This window comes from Panthera tigris, chromosome B1 (assembly GCF_018350195.1).
Source record: "Panthera tigris isolate Pti1 chromosome B1, P.tigris_Pti1_mat1.1, whole genome shotgun sequence".
Classification (NCBI taxonomy): domain Eukaryota; kingdom Metazoa; phylum Chordata; class Mammalia; order Carnivora; family Felidae; genus Panthera; species Panthera tigris.
The window spans coordinates 73,245,823-73,267,485 of record NC_056663.1 but is presented as its reverse complement, the minus strand read 5'-3'; the positions used below and the strand labels follow the sequence as shown (position 1 = coordinate 73,267,485).

Genomic DNA, 21,663 nt, shown 5'->3' with positions numbered 1-21,663 from the left:
GTTCCCAAGTCTTTCTGACTCTTTCTTTAGTGACAACTATTCTTTCTAAAAGTTTTCAAGAGCGAATATTGGCACTCTACAACCACGCTGTCCAATTTGTTATTCACTAGCTACATGTGGTTATTTAAATTTACACTTAAAAAATTAAATACAGTTAAAATTTAGTTTTTTAGTCACACAAGTCACATTCGGGTGCTCAGTAGCTACATATGGCTAGTGACTACCTTATTGGGCATCACAAATATGGAGCATTTCCATCACCACAGAAAATCTTTTTGTATAGCACTGATCTATTGTATCATCTGTAGAAATGTGAATCTTTGAAATGTACTTCCTCAGCATGGGGAAAACACATTCTCATCTAAATACCCAGACAAAGTGAAAATTTAATGGGAATATTGGCACTTCATTTTATTTTCTTTTTTGGAGAGTTGTAATCATTGAATATGGACTGCTTCTCTAATGATCCTTACTTATGGTAACCAAGGCCCTGAACAAAAACCACTTTGTCAGTAAAGACTTATACCAGCCATTATATAAGTGGCACAGTCTCCTTGTTACTCAGAAGAAAAGATCCTATAACTGTGACATTTTATTTCTTTGCCTCTTAATGGTCATTTGAAAATCAACCTTCATTTCTCTTCAATTGCTGAAGTTCACCAAACAGACGTGACAGTTTTTCCAACTTTAGAACTGCAGATAAGAGAACGCTAAAGGAAAGGCATACAGGTTAGGGTCAGATCTTGGAATTCTCTCTCCAATCTCTGATAGTACTGAAAACCCACTTGGAACTGACTCTCCTGGTTTATTATGTGAAACCAGCACTACTCGGGTGTCATAAACCAGAGAAAGATATTATAAGAAAACTAAAGACCAATTTCTCTCACAAATATAAAAAAAAAACCTTTAAAAATAATAAATTGAATCCAATAATATATAAAAATAACAATACATCATAACCAAATGGGGTTCATCTCAGAAATGCAAGGTTGGTTTGATGTTTGAAAATTAATGTACTTCAACAACCTAGAAAACAAGAAGCATATGATAATCTTGATAGATGCAGGAAAAGAACTTAATGAAATTCAACATTTATTCATGATAAATATTCTCAACAAACTGGAAATAGAAGGGCACTTCCCCAACCTGGTAAAGAGCACCTACAGAAAATCTATAGGTAACATCATACTTAATAATAAAAGACTGAATATTTTCACCTAAGATTGTCAAGGCAGGGATGTCTGCTCTCACCACTGTATTCAATTTTGTACTAGAGATTCTAGTCTGTGCAACAAGAAAAGGAAATAAAAGGAGTTCATATTGGAAAGGAAGCAATAAATGCTTTATTCTTAGGTGACATAATTGTTTACATATAAAATCTCAAACGATTGAGAAAAATGATATTGTATCCAATAAATGAATTTAGCTAAGTTTCAGGATACAAATCCACTATATTAAAATCAGTTGTACTTCTATATACTAGCGAGGCATAATTAGAAATTGAAATAAAAAAAACAGTATAATTTACAATAGCACCCCAAACAACATTAACAATAACAACCCAAATCATGAAATAATACTTTCAGGGATAATTCTAACAAACTATGTACAAAAAGGCCTAAATAAATGTAGAAATATATCTGGATTCATGAATTGGATGACTCAGTATTGTCAAGATGTCAATTTTCTACCCAAATTAGTTTATAGATGCAATATCATCTCAATCAAAATTTCAGCATGTTTTTCCTAGAAATACACAAGTTGGTTCTAAAGTGTATGTGGAAAATAAAAAAGGATGAGAAGCCAAGGCAAATTGGAGGATTCAGGATACCTCAGTTACTATAAAGATACAGTATTCAAGACTGGTATTGGCAAAAGTATAGGCACATAGTTGAATGTGGTGCAGTACAGTCTAGAAATATATCTACACATATATGATCAATAGGGAAAGGACAGTCTCTAACAACCGATGCCAAGAAAATTTGGCAGCCATATGCAAGAAAAAATGAACCTTGTCTACACCTCATATTATATATAAAATTAACATCAAACAAATCATAGAACTAATGTAAAACAAAAACTATAAAACTTCTAGACAAACATAAAGAAAATGTTTGTGACTTTGGATTAGGCAAATATTTTTTTAGATAGTATATAAAAAGGACAAACCATAAAAGGAAATATTGATAAACTGAACTTTATAGAAATTTAAAACTTCTTATTAAAAGACATGACTAAAAATGGAAAGAAAAAGTTTGCAAAAAACATACCTAAAAGAGGACTGATCCAGAATCTATAGGAAAAAAAACAAACAAAAAAACGCTCTCGTGAAAAAGAAATCAATCCAATATAAAAAAATTGGCAAAAGATTTAAACAGATTTATTAAGAAAGAAATATGAAAGGCCAAATATGCACATGAACAGGTGCTAAATATCACTAATCATAGTAAAATACAAATTGAAAACTAAGAGGTACCATGACACAGCTATTAGAATGGCTCAAAAAAAAAAAAAAACAAAAAAAACCCACCAGGTGCTGACAAGGAAGCAGAGCGAGCAACTGACAGGAATGCAAAATGTTACAGCTACTTTGAAAATAGCTCAGGGGCCCCTGGGTGGCTCAGTTGGTTGAGTATCTGACTCTTGATTTTGACTCAGGTCATGATCCCAGGGACTTGAGATGGAGCCTGGCATCAGGCTCTGCTCTGAGTGTGGAGACTGCTTAAGACTTTGTCTATCCCTCCCTCTGCCCCTCTCCCCCACTCACATTCTCTCCCTCTCTCTCTCTCTCTCTCTCTATCTCTCTTTCTCTCTCAAAAAATAGCTTATTAAGTTTCCTATAAAATTAAACACACTTACCATATGATCCAGAAATCCCATACCTAGATATTTACTCAAAAGAAATGAAAAGGTATGTCTCCATATAAACCTGTATGTGAATGTTTTTATTGGCTTTATTCATAGTTGCCTAAATCTGGAAACAACTTAAGTGTTTATGAAGTAGTGAATGGTCACACAGATTGTAGCAACGTCCATACAATGGAATATACTCAGCCACAAAAACGTACGAGGTACTGAAAAATGCAACTGCATAAGTGAATCTTAAGAGCACTATGATAAATGTAAGAAGCAAGACACAAAAGGCTCCAGACTGTAGGATTCTGTAAATGATGTTCTGAGGAAAGACAAAGAAATTAGCAGTGATTGTTAGGAGTTGAAGGTGTTGAATACAAATGGGCTTAAGGGTAATGGAAAAACTTGGTATCTTGATTGTGATGTTGGTTATATGACTGAAGACAATTATCAAAATTCATAGAACTGTATACCCTAAAAAGGATAAAGTTTACTATATATAAATAGTACCTCAATGTTCAAGCAAAGAGAGAGAGAGGAAGAAAACTTTGAATTTGTTCTATATTCCTTCTCACATTTTTGGATGACACTTCCATCTTGAGGATTCGATCTTGCTTTGTCACCAAGGAAAAGTCGACTGGCCAAAGGGAATCTGTGGGTTGCCAGTACACCATATGTATTTGCCAGCCTAGACAGCAAGTCTTTGACAGGTTGGCCAAACTTTTTTAGTAGGAATGGTTTCACTGACACTGAAACTATCCAACCTCTTGGCAAGTTTGGAGTCCTGTGCACAGGCCTGAGAATAGCATGATCTGCACAGATGGAGGTAACTATCAGGAGGAGCTGTCCTTTGGCTACAGCAAGTAGGAGTGATGCCCCAGGACCCACGATTTGAGTGAATCTTGGGTGTGGATGGTAACCCAGCAGAAAAGCTGTTGCAGGGGGGAGTTGGATGACACATGGACCCCTGGTCTCCTGTATACACTTTATATAAAAGCCCCCATTCACAGAAATACTTAATAAGTGCCAGACCTTGTGCCTTATCTTAATTAATCCTCACAAGAACCCATTGAGATAGGTTCTAAGGTTTATGTCCATTTTACTTATGGGGAAACTGAGGCTCAGAGAGGTTGCATAAGTTGCCTACAATCACACAGTTAATAACTGGTAGAGCCAGGATTTAAACACGGTTCTGTCTGCCTTTTGCTTCTAGGCAACAGGGGGGTTACTGCTCCCTCCCCTATTTCATACTAGGGTAGTATTTTTACCATGTTCTAAACCCTCCTCCTTATTTTAGCCTGAAGATGCCTTTGATATCCACCTTAATTTGATTTCACTTGAATAAAGTAATTGGACATGGGGTTCAACAAGATATGTCTATCATATCTTCTTCCAGGATGGGACTGGGGCCTGGGCACAAATCCATGTTGGCAGGTTACCTGTGAGAGAATGTTTTTATGATTTCTTCACTCCCACCTCTCCTCTAAGAATAGCCCAGGTTCCATGGAGCCCAGAAGTGAGTTTGTACCCAGACTTCTATTTTTAAATAAATGACTTCCACTGTCCCCTCACATGTCTTCCACCTATTACTACTCCTTCACAGGAAAGCTCTGACCATTGACAGGTTTCTGCCTTTCTTTGTTTCTAGGGCTCGGGACCAAGGCCATGGTTGTGTATATCCTGCTGTGACCCTGGGAAGTCCAGGTTTACTCTGTCATGCAATACGGGTCCAGGCAGATTCTTCCAGCCAAGGAAAGCTAAAAGAAGCCACCTTAGTTGTCATGGTCACTTTTCACCTTCTCTTTTCTTGGGAATGAATCATGGTGTCATCTTAGAACTCATATTTTTTCTTTACTTCTCATTTGAAGGAAGACTTGTATATGTAAGTAATCCATTCCTTCTCTCCCCACCTCCTTAATGATTTCAAGAAGTATACCCAATAGAAAAGAGTAAAATGTTTCCAGAGTGCTCCTGTCCACTCCATTTTGGTCTGGGTGCCTCTGTGCCAGGCTCAACCCTATGGCTCCCTAGTGTATGACTGCCACAGGGTGCCCTTGTTTCTCAGGGTACCCCTGCCCTGCTCCAGTTTTGATCACCCACCTCAGTCCTTCTCACTAAATAGCTCGCTCTAGTATTCCCTTCAGCTCAGAAGTTCTTCAGTCCAAATCTGTCTTGCCTCATCTTCCCCCATTTCCTTTAGTGTCCCATTCTGGCAAGGTGACAATGAATAGCATTAAGATAAAACAATGAATTAATCTCTGCTAATGGCATATTTGGCTATCAGATCCCCTGCACTATTAATATATTTCTTCAACAGAATATATCACACATGATATATGCTGCTTTCCAGAGTGTCAGAATGATATCACCATGGTCATACAGATGGGTCAAAAACCTGACAAATAGGAATGGTCTTGGTTAAGGGAAAGCCACAGCTTGGGAGCATCTCTCGTTTTATAGCTGCTCTCTGATGGGAAGTTTCCATTCTTTCCTTACTCAAAGATAAGCCAAATTTTGCCAGGTTTTGATGCAACTGTAACCAGAGATATAAATACTGCAATGAAGGAATGCAGAAAATAAATAAGGCACTTAGGTAAAATATTTGACTTTCTATTCAGTTCCCAGAACCAAATAGATGCTCTGCTGGTCGCTGTGTTTTTATGTCTCCCTACAGTGGAAATGCTTCAATTCAGAACTATGATGTTGTACTTCTGCACTGAGCCAGTCAGCGTTGTCCCACTCCCCATACAGTATGTGATCAGGTTTGCTTCTTCCTTCCTCCACTTGATAGTACTTTCTTTCAAAGGCAGAACCAATCTCATTCATTTTTGAAAGAAGGTGGTAGAGTATAGTGGGTTCAATCCTAGGTTCTCATACCTGAGTGCCAGGTTCAGTCTTGCTTACCACTTCCTAGCTGTGTGACTGGGCAAGTTACCCAACCTCCTGTGTAAAATAAGGACACTGACAGGACCTACCATACTTGAGGAGTTGTGAGGATTAACGAGCTAGTTTAGGTGAGGGGCCTCAGAGATGTTTCTCAAAATGGTGCCATGTTAAAGCAACACATGTTGCCATAAAGCAACACATGTTAGCTTTATGATTATTGCCAGTAGGTGTACTATGGAATCCAGATATAGTCTCTTCCTGGTGCATCTCTTCCTAGTGCAAACCCAAACCTATCCTGAAGTCGCCTTTTTTTCTCTGCACTGTGTTATAAAAGTGGCTATAACTGGAAAAAATTATCATCCTTCAAAGCCTTTCCGTAGAGGTACGGAGATGTTTCTTAATAAAACATTCAGCTTTTTGTGAAAGCTGAATATAGGCAATAGTCATCTTAATTGAAACTCAATATAAATCCTCTGTAACTACAGGAAACTCCCAGTCTCCTCACATTCTAATGTAGGGGGTTAGATTTCTGTTGGTCATGTTAGTGGGAGGCCAGTCCATCCCAGGCATGGCTCTCAGAGAGTCTTCCCAGACTTTTACCACTGCCTGGGCAGGATGGACATGATGGGTGGGGAGAGGGAGTTCAGCATGACACCATGAGCAGTTACCAATCTAGTGTGTGTTGGAGGGGAGATAAAGGTGAGGGTTTTGTTTTGTTTTGTTTTGGAAAAGTTGCTTGGGATTCTGTCAACATGACTTTCATGCTCCTCATGGTCACCACCAACACTACACAAGAGATGAGAGCAAAATGCAGTCAAATCTAGGTCCCCATGCATGGTTCCCATAGATGGTTTTGCTTTTAAAGTTGATGGAAACTTAAGCTAAGAATTCTCCAGCCCATCCAGAACTGAAATCTAGTGTACTTGAGATTAAAAATCTTGTTCCAAAATAAATGAATTTTAATTTCTTTATCTTCTACTCTTCTTTCTTGCTCCCTCCTCCCCTCTTCTCCTCTTGTCTTCCTGCTCCTCTCACCTCTCTCCTTCTTATTTCCAGGAATGTAGAGAATTTTTAATCTTGTTTAATCAAAGAATGAGATAGCTTTGAAAGTTCTGCTTTGGTTGCTTTCATTTTGAGAAATAAAGTTTGGCGTATATTCTCCCTTGTTCAGTGCACTTCTAAAATGCAGACATCCACCACCAAAGGGCATTGCATGACGGTATATATGCACAGACATAGACATCACCATTGTGAAATAGCAGGTACCATGGAGAATAGAGCAATGAACCATTTCCTCATTTGGAAAGAAAATACCCAATAAAACCCAAGCAAAGAGCCCAAAATAGCTCTACTTCACTTTTAAGCACTCTTGCATGAAGCTACTTACCCGGGGCCAGGACAAATTGGTGCCAGGTGCCTTGTAAATATGCCAGTTTCATGGATTTTTCACTCTCTTTGTGGGAAGATGAGTTAATAACACATCCTTGCCTGGTGAATACTTGAATCTTATTTCTGAGGCTGTACCCAAATATGGCCAAATGTGGATAAATAAATCACACTGACAACTGGAAAAAAGGTCCAGGTGATATCAGTGACTGCCTCAACTGAAAAATACTGGTAAGTCACTGTGCTTAGGGGTGATACTTTGTTACAAAGAATATCAGAGTTGCATTATTAGACTGGTGGTTTTCAAGCTTATTATAGCAGAATTCTGATGAAATCTTACCTTGGAACCTTAAGATATAAAAGAGAAAGAGTAGAGCTGCCCTGGTTATACTGGGGCAAGGGGACCAGGGTGCTGCACGTGTGGCTTCTTCTTGGCCTCCACTAGAGCTCCCCCCACCGCCTGTACCTCCACTGAACCACGGAGCTCCTCAGTGTGAAAAGTATGGACTAATATACAGGTTATTAGTGAAGCCTGGATGATCAATTGAGATGCCAATATCACGCAGCTGGTGCTGCCACGACCTGCAGCCCTCCTGGCTCTCTCAGCTCCATGCTCTATGACACTTAGCAACCTAGCACCATTTGGACAGCACATGACCACCCTTCCTCAATAGGAAGCAAATGTTTAAACTATTTTGACCAAGAATGTAAAGCTATGGATTGAAATAACCTACTTAGGGTCGGCATAGCCCATCAGGACTTTCTCCTTTTCCTGTAGATTCAGTATTTTGGGCTCTGAAACCAAAAACATTCTATAACCAAGGTTTGGTTTGGGTCACATGCTGCCTATGCTTACAACAGGAGAACCTGGATGGCCAGGCATCCTACCGTCCTGCTGTCCATGCTCTTCTTTCCTGCCATCACCTGGTGCTGCCTGGCTTTGTGGAATGGTGGGGTGGGTAAGCAGCACCGGAATGTGCTCCAGCCACAGAGGACATGAAGCCTGTCCCCCAGGGCCCTCAGCAGGGGCTAGTCCATACTTATCTGGTCTCAGACAGTCAGTGGAGCTAACAAGGTGTGTGTGCCTAAGTAGCATGATTTTTCCCTCTAATTAAAGTAACACTTTATAAGGAACATTTATAAAATACAATAAGCATAAAGAAAGAGTCAAATTACCACTCAAAGAAGTATTTTAAGGCGTATATCCTTTAGACTTTTTCCTTCCTTTCCTCCCTTCCTATTTGTTTTCCTATCTATTTCACCAAAATAGGATCATACCGTTGGTAACCACTTTATTTACCCCCTGTATCATGAACATCTTTTTGTGATACATAGTAATATATAATTGTTAATGGTTTAGAGATATTCCTTTGTGCTATAACTCATCCAACTAAATTTCTACTTCTACTTCTTAACATTTTTCTGCTTTTATAAATACCTTTTCTGCTTTTTTATTCATAAATCCGTGCATGTTTCTCTAGAATGAATTCCTAGAGGTGGAATTGATGGTTATACAAGGTGAACATGTGAACAGGATCATCAAATTGCCTTCCAAAAGATTTCCCCAATTTTGTTCCAAAACCCTCTGTAATAAGTGCACAATTCCCTAGACCTTCATCAACTGGCCAATTCAGGTGAGACATTAGTGCCAAGGACACTCAGGCTGGCCAAGCAGAAATATCAGCAAGACGAAGCCGAGTTTAGTATAGCCAGGGAACCAGATATCGCATTCAAATGGCATTTTAGTTTTACTGAGCATTTCCTCAGATGTGCTATGTGTCAGTTTTCAAAAATTAACACAGAAAAAATAATTGAAACCCACAGCGCTTGTTTTGTTTATCCCCTGAAAGAACGTAAGTGGTGTGTGGACAGACCACAACCACATTTGGCCCTGAGTCCCTGGGGAGGGCTTGCTGGTGCTGCAGAGCCTCTGTGTCATGGGTATGAAACACAGTATTCACTGCCCGATGCGGCAGGTATAGAAGGTGGGAGTAAGGGGCAGAAGTGCAGCCCTTCTCTTCTTTTCTTCCCAGAGGGAGGGATAGGGCTGGGAAGTGAGGAGAGCAGAGGCTGGACTGCCTGCTGGCTGGCAGGCCTCCTCTTGTCCTTACTTGGTGGCCTGAGCTAAGGTCGATGGACGGCAAGATGAGGGTGGCAGACCTCCTGTGTCCCTCCCTCTCCCTCCTAAATAGTTGTCCATCAAGGTATTGGGGGAAAAAAAAGAAAGAAAGCCATATAGCACCATCCTTCCCACCCCTGCCTTCCATAGCTCTGTCTTTCCTGTCTCTTCCAGTCTGCTCCCTGCCTCTCCTCCCAACCTTGTGTGTGACGATTAAGTGAAGCAAAAGAATATGTGCTTTGTGGAGAAGGAATTGAACCCAGTGTGCAATGGGGAGGCCTCCAGAGTATGCTAAAGACCAAGTGAGATCAGACTCAAGGATTCCAGGCTCCCTGAGCTCAGCAGATCCTTTTGGCATCTTTGTTCAGGCAGAGCCCCACAGAGAAGACAGAGTCTGAGCTGGGACCTACAGAATGTTCCTTGGTCCCCTGAGGCCTGAATGTTCTATCCTGCAGTTGCCTCCTGCCTTTAGTTCCCTCTTCTGCAGACTTGCTGGTTTGCCCATGAGCTGGATCCCTCTCCTTTCATGACCTTCTCTTCTCTGACTCACCGACCCTTAGACTCTCCAGTCTGGCCTTGATCACGCCTGTTTTGTCCATGTTTAGACCCAGGTTGCCAACAGCAGCTGGAGCAAGCCACACAGCCCTGCACATAGATGGGCAGCAATCTACACCTCTTCATGTAGGTGGCCTCGGATCACAGCTGGGCACTTCGCACTCCCCAGCAGCCTTCTGGTTGCTATTATTTCCCACTCTCTGTGGAAGGATTTCCAAACTTTCTCCACTGTCCTTAAACATTTGTCACTTACTACCTTTTTTTTTTTTCCCCAACTCCTTGATGGACAACTATTTAGGAGGGAGAGGGAGGGACACAGGAAGTCTGCCACCCTCACCTTGCCGTCCATCAACCTTAGCCCACCCTGGCTGACACATGCTTGTGTATTGACTGGCAATTGATCCCCTTTCCAACATTTCTCAAAGGGCTAAATAGAATTATCAAATAGGAAATCCACTGTTTTGAAGAGTTTCCCTAAACTGGGGTGGGGGAGAGAATGTGACAAAGAAGAAAACATACCAAAGGAGAGAGAAGTCCCTCAGAAAGGAAGAAAGCCAAGTGTAACTTCTTCAACTCTTCAGTCAAACTTCAGGCCTTGCTTGCCCATTTTGGGTCAAGTACTCCCAAGCAGACAGTACAGACAGTCCACTTTCCCCATCACCAGGCAGTGACAGAATTCCAGCTGGGTGCCCATAGGATGAATCTTCGTTGTTTCTTAGCTGATCCATTTTAGACTCAAGATGACTGTGGTCAGACTGAGTTTTCAACCGAGATTAAATTAACAATTTTTTCTGGGCTGTGTTCCCTGGAGCATGCTTCGATTCATGCTCACTGGCTAAGTTTTGGGGGGCTTTTAAGCTCTACCAACTTCTCTCAACTTTGGACATAGCACACAGCCACAGAAATGTATAGGGAAAATCCAATGTGTGGTAAAGAGCCAGCATTTGACTCCTTGAACAGAAAGTCTTTATATGTACAGGGACTTGGGGAGCACAGGTCTTTTTCCTGCTCCTCAGGGGATGACCAGCGGTAAGAGTTAGGCTCTGTCAGCATTGGTGGAAGGCCCATCTTAACCTTGCTGAAAGGGGCAGGGGACCAGGCTAATGGGTATCCTCTGTGAGTTTGAGAGGTGCACATGCATTCACTTAAAGGAAGGTGGGACCCTGCCAATTTGTTCGGATTTACTGCCAATTGGCAGTGGGACTGAATCCTCCCTGAGGAGAGCCAAAGAGAGCAGAAGGCCTGGCCGGGGGTTCTGGCCTGACGAGTGAGCAGTAGCTTTCATGTATGGAGTGTCTGAGCAAAAACGGGCCAGGACAGGCCTGGCCCCTCACGATTTACTTCATGGTTTTCTGCCAGAGACTATAATTCTTTCCAAGGGAAAATTTTGCATTTGTTTTTGGTATTTTTAATGTGCATATGTGCGTGTTTGCTCCTGGTGCTAATAGTATGTATTCATCAAAAGGAACTGGCACATACATTTCCCTTTTCTCACTTTGTGTGCTTGACCCTGTGACCCTGTGTTGTCCTGAAGCCTCTGCCACAAGATCTCTTCAGTCTCCCTCCCCTATGATGATTTCCTCTGGATGATCCCATGGGCATCTGAGATGATCCCATGTTTATTTCAACAGCCTGGGATGTTTTTCTCCTTCCTGGGAAAAGCTCTTTTGATCCTAGTGAATTCAGAGGTGAAAGAATTCATAAGGATCAAGGAGCCTGCCTCAAACCTCCTCCTATTATAACGTCCCACAAGGACTGGGGAAAAGGTTAGAACACCTCCCTTCAGTGTCCAGAGAGCGAGAGAGGCAGATTACCTTTTCCTGCCAAAGCCATATGGAGCCAGAGAGAACCACAAGGGTGCCTGCTATGGTAGAGGGTCAAATAGAAACAGTACCGCTAAAGGCTACCCTGGCACCTCCTACTTGCCTGCATTGGATCGCTTTTCCTCATAAGCATCTGGCAAAGTGGGATTATCAGTCCTGTTTGACAGATAAGGAAACCAAGCTTCAGGCAAGTTGGTCACTTTCCCAAAGCTACACATTAGTGCGTGGCAGAGAGTATGGCAGTGAGTCTTGTTTGGAGATGAGCGGTATCGTAAGGTTGCACCTGGCTACGTGGGAGACAAACACCTCCTGGAAACCCTGAAACATCCAGGCCTAGCCAGTCCTTAAGACTGATTTTGTCCAAAGCAGAAGAGTTCTTCATCTGATTTGAGGTACGCCACAAAGCTCTGCAGAGATGAAGAAGCTCAACACTGCATAGATGAAATTCCATCATTACAGCCACTCTTTCGTTTAATGGTTTTTTCCAATTACGGTTAAAAGATCTTTGTGTATAGGGGCGCCTGGGTGGCTCAGTTGACTGTCCGACTTTGGCTGAGGTCATGATCTCGCGGTCCGTGAGTTCGAGCCCCGCGCTGGGCTCTGTGCTGACAGCTCAGATCTCATAGTTTTTGAGTTCGAGCCCCCCATCAGGCTCTGTGCTGACAGCTCAGAGCCTGGAGCCTGCTTCGGATTCTGTGTCTCCCTCTCTCTCTGCCCCTCCCCTGCTCATGCTCTGTCTCTCTCTTTGTCAAAAATAAATAACCATTAAAAAAAAAGTCTTTGTGTATATAATCCTTTGAACAGTCATTTACATCTAAGTATAAAACAATTTATGCAGTCTTATTCAATATAAAAGCTAATTAAGGGTTGATTTTCTTTCTTTCATGCATTTGTTCTTTTAATCAATATTAATGTGAGGGCAAGATAAATATTGTGTGGGTTGAAAGAGGAGTATAAGACCTGTACTCTGTCCTAAATGAGCTTGTAGTTTAAGTCAGTATAAGACAGCATACAGTAAGTACCATAAGAATAACACAAAGAGATTTTTAAAAGTGATTGAGAGCAGGAGCTGGGGGTAAACATCTAGGAATTTCAGCAGTATGCATGAGAGAGGCAACATGTGGGATGGGTGTTTTGAAGGCTGATCAGGATTACAAATCGAACTAATGGTGCTACAGGGGGAGGGGACAAGGTGGAGAGAGAAAAGTGGAAGGTGTTCACAGGTGAGGGAAAGCCATGAGCAAAGATGGAGGGGAGGGGAGGAAACCACCACATTTATTTGAGGAATTCAGATTGTTCAGTTTGACTTAAATATAGAGTGTGTGTAAAGGAGTAATGGGAGATAAAGATTAAAAAGGTACAGTTGATGCTTCAACAACATGGATTTAAACTGAGCGGATCAGCTTATACACTGATTTTTTTTCAATAAATATAACAGAAAATTTTTTGGAATTCTGCACTAATTTGAAAAAATTCACAGATGAACCATGTAGCCTTTCTTAGAAATATCAAAAAAAAAAAAATTAGGAAAAAGCTAGGTATGTCACAAGTGCCTAAAATATATGTAGATACTAGTCTATTTTATCAAGTTTAAAGTTACCTAAACTATGCTCACAAACACAGAGCTTACCCGGCACCAGGTGCATTGGAGAGAAGTGTAAACAAACATAAAGATGAAGTATTGAGTCTTAACCGCATATGCTCCACGCGAGCAGTTCATCTCTCCAGGACATTGCGTACCACAGTAAAAAGTGATCTCTGACAGTTCTCATGCATTTTGCATCAGTTTAAGTGCAATACTGTAAACAATGAATAACACCACGGGACCTATATGAAGCGCCACTGGTGATCTGGAAGAAACAAAGAGAAACAAAGACAAATCATGACATTGCAAAAAAACAAAAAACAGTGGAATTGTTTGATACACACCATAGATTGAAGTCTGCAGCTGTGGTGGCCCACCATTTCAAGATAAATGAATCCAGTAATAAGGACCACTATGGGGGGAAAAAAAAGGAAATTTCATGAAGCTATCGCTTCAACTTGAACTATGCCATCAGGAATGAAAGTCTTGCACTTTTTGTGAAAGACCTTTTTGTCTCATATTGAAAAGGCAGCTTTTATGTGGGTGCAGGATTGCTATAAGAAAGGCACACCCATGGACTCCAATATGATTTTTAGAAAGCAAAGTCATTACATGACAACTTAAAGCAAAAAGAAGATGGAGGATCAAATGCCAATAAAGGATGATTTAATCATTTGAGAGAGGGGTTTGGTTTAAAAAAATGTCAAGAGAACAGGGAAAGCAGGTTCTTCTGACCAAGAAGCAGGAGATGAATTCCCAGAAGCCCTTAAAAAATCAGTGAGGAGAAAGGATATCTGCCTAAACCGGTCTTTAATGCAGACAAAAGTACCCTATTCTGGAAAAAAATGACTCAAAGGTCATATATTAGTAAGGAAGAGAAGCGAACACCAGGATTTAAGGCAGGAAGGGACAGGCTAACTCTACTGTTTTGTACAAATGCAGTCAGGTTTGTGATCAGCACTGCCCTTATCTACGGAAGTACTAACTCCTGAGCCTTGAAAGAGAAAAATAAACATTAGCTGCCAGTCTTTTGTTTGTACAGTAAGAAATCCTGGAGAGTAAGAACCCATTTTCTGGATTGGTTCCATTGATGCTTTGTCCCTGAAGTCAGGAAGTGTCTTGCCAGTAGGGGACTGCCTTTTAAAATTCTTTTGAAAGGTTAGAGAGGGAGGGAGCCAAAATATAAGAGACTCTTAAAAAACTGAGAACAAACTGAGGGTTGATGGGGTGTGGGAGGGTGGGGAGGGTGGGTGAGGGGTATTGAGGAGGGCACCTGTTAGGATGAGCACTGGGTGTTGTATGGAAACCAGTTTGACAATACATTTCATATAAAAAAATAAAATAAAATTCTTTTGATATTGGACAGTGCCCCTGGCCACCCAGAATACCATGAGTTTGGCACCAAAGGTGTTGGAGTGGTCTACTTGCCTTCAAAGACAATGTCTCTAATTCAGCCTCTAGATTAGGGGGTCATAAGGACTTTTAAGGCTCATTGCACATGGTACTCTATGGAAAGGATTGTCAACGCTAGGGAAGAGAACCCTTATAGAATATCATGAAAGTCTGGAAGGACTACACCATTGAAGATGCCATCATTGTTACAGAAAAAATCCGTGAAAGCCATCAAGCCCAAAACAATAAATTCCTGCTGGAGAAAACTGTGTCCAGATGTTGTGCATGACTTCACAGCATTTACAGCAGAGCCAATCAAGGAAATCATGAAAGAGATTGTGGATATGGCAAAAAAAAAAAAAAAAAAAAAAAAAAGGAGGAGGAGGAGGAGGGGGCAGAGGAGTGGAAGAGACAGAGGAGGAGGAAGAAGAGGAGGAGGAGGAGGAAGGTGTGAAGGGTTTCAAGATATGGATCTTGTAGAAATTCAAGAGCTAATTGATTGTAGATTTCTGACCATGCTAGAGGAATTACTAGAGGATGAATTGATGGAGATGAGTGATTCTGAACCACAGCCAGACGATGAGGAGGAAGACATAGAAGAAGCAGTGCCAGAAAACAAATTGACATAGACAATCTGGCAGACAGGTTCTGATTATTCAAGACTGCTATTGACTTCTTTTAGGACATGATGTGGGCAGTGAAACTAAAGCAAACAGTGGGAGAAGGATTGGTACTGTATAGAAACATTTCTAGAGAAATGAAAAAGGAAAAAGGTCAGGTAGAAATTATGACGTATTTCTGTAAAGTTACATAAAGTGTGTTTGCCTCTCCTGCCTCCTCTTTTACCTCCTCCATCTCTGCCACCCTAGAAACAGCAAGACCAATCATCTTCTTCCTCCTTGTCACCCTATTCAACGTGAAGACAATAAGGATGAAGAAATTTATGGTGATCCACTTCCACTTAATAAATTGTAAATAATCATAATGACATACAATTAATAAACCTATCTGTTGTGTATGTGTGTGAGCATCTTCATGTAAAAACCTAAGAACTATATAGCAAAAATGTCATTATCATCATCACTTGAGTATTTGTCCTGTAGAACATTATGTACATGACTTGTATGGAAGTGGATAGTCTATCCTTACATAGGCATAAGCTGAGTGATATTTAATATAAAATTGACAATTACAAGGGTGAGAGAGATGTACTGTGTTTCAAAGAATTACATTGCCTCACAGTATATCTCTCTCACTCTTGTAATTGGAGAAACTGTGTATCAGCCTATCATCACAGGTAAGTGGTTTTTAAAATTAAATATAAAAGTGTTTCTGATTATCCATTATAAATATGACTATAATACTGTATGCCATAAAAATTTTATAATGATTAATCCGTTAGTGTATTAGATAGGCTAGCATGAAGCAATCATATTGATTACACTGGCCTGCCATAAAGCAATCATAATACTCCTTCTTCATTATCAAAGCATAAACCATGATACCTATAAATATGAATTTCTTTGTCACATTATCTTTTCATTCTTGATATATAGTATAAACATAAAGGTATCATATAAGACAATACTGATGTAGGTACTAACAGATGATTCATCTTGTAAACAGATGACAAAAACTATGGTATTGATAAATGCAGTAGAGTACTGTAAATGTATTTTCTCTTTTTTAGGATTTTTTTTTTTTTTTGAGAGAGGGAGCAAGAGCACAAGCTGGGGAGAGGCAGAGGAAAAAGAGAGAGAGAGAGAGAGAGAGAGAGAGAGAGAGAGAGAGAGAGAATTGTAAGCAGGCTCCACACCCAGTGTGAAGCCTGACACTGGGGCTCAATCTCATGAACCGTTGAGATCATGACCTGAGCCAAAATCAAGAGTCGTGCGTTTAACCAACTGAGCCACCCAGGCGCTCCCTTTAGGATTTTCTTAATAACATTTTCTTTCCTCTAGCTTACTTTATGGTAAGAATACAGTAATAATACACATAACATACACAATATATGTTAATCAACTATTTATGTTATTGCTAAAACTTCCAGTCAATAGTAGGCTATTTATAATTGAGTTTTGGGGGAGTCAAAAATTACATGTAGGTTTCTGACTGCATGGTGCCCATGACCCCCATGTGGTTCAAGGGTCAACTGTATTTTGAGGTCTGTTTTTATTTTTTATTTTTATTTTTTTTAAGTTTCTTTATTTTGAGAGAGAGGGAAGGGGAGAGGGAGAGAGAGAGAGAGAACACATTGGGGAGGAGCAGAGGGAGAGAGAGAACCCCAAGCAGGCTCGACACCGCCAGCACAGAGCCTGATACAGGGCTGAAACTCATGAACCATGAGATCATGACCTGAGCTGAAATCAAGAGTTGGATCCTTAACCAGCTGAGCCACCCAAGTGCACCAAAGCTTGTTTTTAGAAAACATTCAGTGCCAGGCCAAGGAATATGATGTCTACCTGATAGGCAGTGGGAAGCCTTTGAAAGTTTGTGGACAGTGCCAGGACTCAAACTATGCTCAAGGAAGATTGATCTGGAGGTAACTATGGATTGGAGCCTCCTGAGGGGTATTTCTTGAAGTAATCAAGGCCTAAGCTAGGATGATAGTGGTAGGAACTGAAAAGAGAGAACAGATGCATGAGATGGGCTTTGGCTTGCTATGTGAAGGAGAGGGCAATGTTAAAGGTAGCTGAAGCATCAAGTCTGGGTAAGTGGGAGAGTGTGGAAGAGAAAGATGAAGCCCAGGAGAAAGAACTGGCTAAAGGTAGGAATCTGAGATGTGCCATTTAGACACACTGGCTGGAGGTAGCAGCTGGCCCTCCAGGCCCAGCAGGTTCTCACGGGCTGAATGAGCATAACAGGGCACTGGTTGGGAGCACCAGGGAGAGAAGCATGGTCATGGAAGGTAGAAGGGTCCAAAGTTTTACTTCATTCTGTAATACTTTCGTTCTTTGATGGGCCCTCTTCTAGGTGCTGGGATTCAGGATGAACAAGGACAAGTCACTGCTTTCATGGAGCTTTCTCTTTTTATAGGGCAATTAATTAGGCCAAATGCTTAGGCAGAGCCCTAAACCATAGCTTTCCTTCAGTACTTATCATTCTCAATGGGGGAAAATTCAGCATCTGTTGCATCTCAGTCTGAAGGAAGGACTTCTAGCTCTTCAAGCAATTCTGGACTCTTCCCAGTCAACACCCCTGGCACCTGCCCAACCGCTTACAGCCATCCATCCCCCTGCAGAAGTAACTATTAGTCTCAGTTCTGCCATTGTAGATTTGTTCTGTTTGGTTTTGAACTTTAATATACATGCAATCACACATTTTGGGGGCTTATTATGTTTCAATATTGTGTTGTCGAATGGAGTAGTAGGTTCTTTTTTTTATTCTTAGGCATTTCACTGCACAAATACTCCACATTCCATTTATCCTTTCCACTACTGGTGGGCATCTGGGTTGTTTTCAGTTTGGGGCTATTAAGAACAGATCTGTTGTGAACATTTGCATCCATGATATTTTAAGGACAAATACACTCATTTCTCTTTGGTGTTTACCTAGGAGTGGAATCACTGGGTATTTATTAACTATTTATTAATCATCAACTATGTATCAGGGTTTGTGCTGGGTGCTTGATATTAAATGTGAGCAAAACAAACATGGTTACTGCTCTCATTAATTTTACCAACCAGTGGGAGAAGCTGACATAAATAGTCGTGCTCAATGATAGAGGGAATAAGTACTCTGAAAAAAGGGAAGATGTAAGAAGAACTTTAAACTTTGCTAGCACCCAGAGGACAGCATGTGATCTCTAGGGAGAACCACATGACACTGAGCATCAACACACTCCCTAGAAGCCAGTGACTGGTGACCCACTGTTGTCATGGCTAGACTAGAGGTGGGTTTTGAGTAGGGCTTGGGTGGAAGGAAGTGAGGCAGGCGTTCAGCGTGGCTGCCTGAGGGCTCTGCAGGCCCGGTCCTCAGGCCTAGGGTACGTTTCTGGCCTTGATCTATGGTTCTGGAGGTGGCTGGGATAATTGAGAGCTTATGCCCCACTCCCCAAAGACTGGTTTTAGCACATATGCAACCTGCATTTTAATATTATTCCTTCTGACTGGAAGCATTTGGAAATGGTCCTTGCCCCTGGTTTTAAAAGGTGGCATTATTTTATGAACATTTAGACATTGATTAATAAAATTCCGAACCCATTAACTAATGGGGGAAATGCCAAACTTTTTTGTGTATCCAAGAGTGTAATTGTAATAAAAACTATCCCAAAAGGTAAGTTAAATTATACACAGCCTTTGCGTTTTTTCTCTCCTGATGGCCCCACCAGATGTTTTAAAATGCACGACACAGGCCTTTTTTCAGTTTTCTCCAGGGAAAGAAGAGAGAAAACTTGGCTCACATCTACTAACTTTCAGGAGGGGCGGGGGGAAGAGCTATGGCGGTAGAAGTCTGTTGGGAATCCCCACGCTGTGGGTTCATACATAAATGGGGAGGCAAAGGGAGAAAACCGTTGGTTTTTTACCCACTTTTTCTTACCTACTCCCACCCGGCGTTCCCAGAGCACCGTCAGGAATTCTGCCCGGAAATGTGTGGCTTTCCCCTCCGCGTGCGCGGAAGTGGCGGCGGTGGCCATCTTGCTTCTTCCTCAGCGGGAGGCTGGGGCGGGCTCCTGGCAGGGGCTCAGCTTGAGGGTGTTCCCCCTCAAGGGGACGCCAGCCAGGGAGGGCGCCCCGCCAGGGAGGGGGTGTAGCGTGGTCAGTGAAGTGTGGTAGCCACCACTCCCAAGCCGCCTTCCCAGGCTCTAAATTTCTTTTGTAAATGGAGATCTTGATTTCTCTGCCTTCCCTCAACCACCATCCAAGTTACCTAAGTCTGAAAGAAAATAAAACCGTCCCCTCCTCCCCCCAACCCTCCCACAAAAACCCTGAGGGACAGGATATGTCAAATCCTTCTGGGCCCTGCGGGCTCATCCTCTGTTTTGCCACGATGAGCTATGGCAATGTTTACAACGGCTCCTCTCGCCTCGGTTCCAAGCCGGCTGCCACAGAGCAGCCAAGCCTTCCTTTCCACGGCTTCCTGGTCTTCAACTGCGGAAAAAGTTGTTCTAGAGGATTTCCCTGACCCTTAAAATCTCCTTAAGATGAGTATTTGCAAGAGGAGCCTGGGTGGCTCAGTACGTTAAGCCTCAGATGGGTCAGGTCTTGATCTCAAGGTCAGGTCGGATTCTACTGACAGCTCAGAGCCTGGAGCCCGCTTGGGATTCTGTGTCTCCCTCTCTCTCTGCCCCTCCCCACTTGTGCTCTGTCTCTGTCTCTCAAAAATAAATGTAATAAAAAAATTTTTTTTTTTTTTAAAAGAGTGTTGACAAGAAACGTTATCTGCTGTCTTTGACTGGAACTGCATGTCACGACAGGCCTTCTCCGACCCTCTGCGGACGGTGACACTGCCCCAAAGTGGAAGCTGGTTTCACGGAGGACCACTGGCCCCAGAGAGTGTCCCCTGGGTCCCTCACAGCTGGCGGAGTGCGGACAGCCTCCCCACAGGAGGAGCACGTGGACCAATGTTAATTCCTCAGTGTTTACCTTTCCTTTGGGCAGCGTTCCCTATTCTGACTGTCCATTTGGGAAGCTTAAAACAATCATTAAAACTGCATAAATACCAACAGCAGGTGATGGACCTGGAGATGGCTGGGAGGATGAACTGGCTTAATTCAGTCGGTTGGTGTTTCTGTGCCACTGCCATTTTTTTCTTCTCTTCTCTTCTCTTTTTCTTTCTTTCTTTCTTTCTTTTTTTTTTTTTTAGTAGGGAAGGATAGTTTTCTAAAGTAACACCCCTCCTCTACACGCTAGGAAATACCCAGAATTCCAACAGGAAGTTCTGGATAGGGGCAGGGGATCTGGCAGAGAAGAGGAGATAAAGACAATCGGAAGAGGCTGTGGTGAGACAGGGCAATGAAGAGGAAGAAGAAAATTAGACTCTAGTTGAGGCTCTGCTGCTAATTTAATGACCTTGGGAGAACTCTTTAATCCCTCTGAATTTGGGAAAAGTGAAGAAACAATATAGCATATACCTTAAGCAGGTGGGCTCTAAGGCCAAACTCTGGATTCATCTCTAGTCTACTATTTATTAGCTGTGTGAGCTTGAGCAAGTAACTTATCCTCTCTGAGCTGCCGTTTCCTCACCATTTAAAGGGGAATATTAGAGTTGTCATGAGATTTAAACAAAATAATGTATATAAAGCACTTAGCAAAGTACTTGCTTGGCACATATTAAATGTTGAATATATTAGCTATTGGGTAGGCTCCAGGGTAGGCTAATGGAATGCACACAGACAATATTTTTATCTTTATCTCATATATCTCATAGCTCATATACTTTTATATTTGTTTTACATGCTCAATGTCTTTAATATATAATGACTCTTTGTGGGAATCCTAACATCTTGCCTTATTTGTTTTAAAGTATTGTGGGTATATGTGTTAGAGGTAAGGGAAATAAACCAGATAGTGATACACTATTGTTTCCTACACAAACAAAATAATTTATTGTAGATGTTAGGATTGGACACTTATTACATATTTTAAGATTGTTATTCTCCTTCTTTATCCTTCTATTTTTATTCTAGATTTTTGTCTCAATAGAGCCTAGTTGTTGCTGTATTAATAATCCAGAATTTTAGCTTAACACAACACAAGTTTATTTTTCATAGCCATGATATGTCCTATGTGAATTGGCAGAGGTTTGCTGCACATCAGTCTCTCAGAAACCCAAGATGAGGCTTCATTTTGATGTGTTTCCATGTTCACCACTGTTGGGGGAAGGAATGGGCCAAATTATGCACTGGTTCTTAAGCTTCCACTGATGTAATGCCAGGGCAGTTCTCTGAAGCTGCACTACTTTACTAAGTTCTTGAATCTTCCTTCTCTAAATAATGATTTTTTTTTTTTTTTTTACAATTTTACACTCATCCTTTTCTTGAATTGGGTTTTAAAGAAAGTATGGTAAATAATAGGCTAATGGTAATTTTTTTGCAATCATTAAACCAGGGCCCTTTTTACTCT

The 21,663-nt window shown here is 41.4% G+C and overlaps 1 long non-coding RNA gene across 1 annotated transcript; it reads right to left on the bottom strand.

The window, feature by feature from the left end:
- Positions 1 to 407: 407 nt before the first annotated feature.
- On the bottom strand, positions 408 to 19,801 carry LOC122237939. Its single transcript, XR_006216730.1, has 4 exons — positions 19,139 to 19,801; positions 13,253 to 13,472; positions 2,271 to 2,293; positions 408 to 710 (listed from the first exon to the last, which is right to left on the bottom strand). It is a non-coding gene; the product is annotated as an uncharacterized LOC122237939 (long non-coding RNA).
- Positions 19,802 to 21,663: the final 1,862 nt, after the last annotated feature.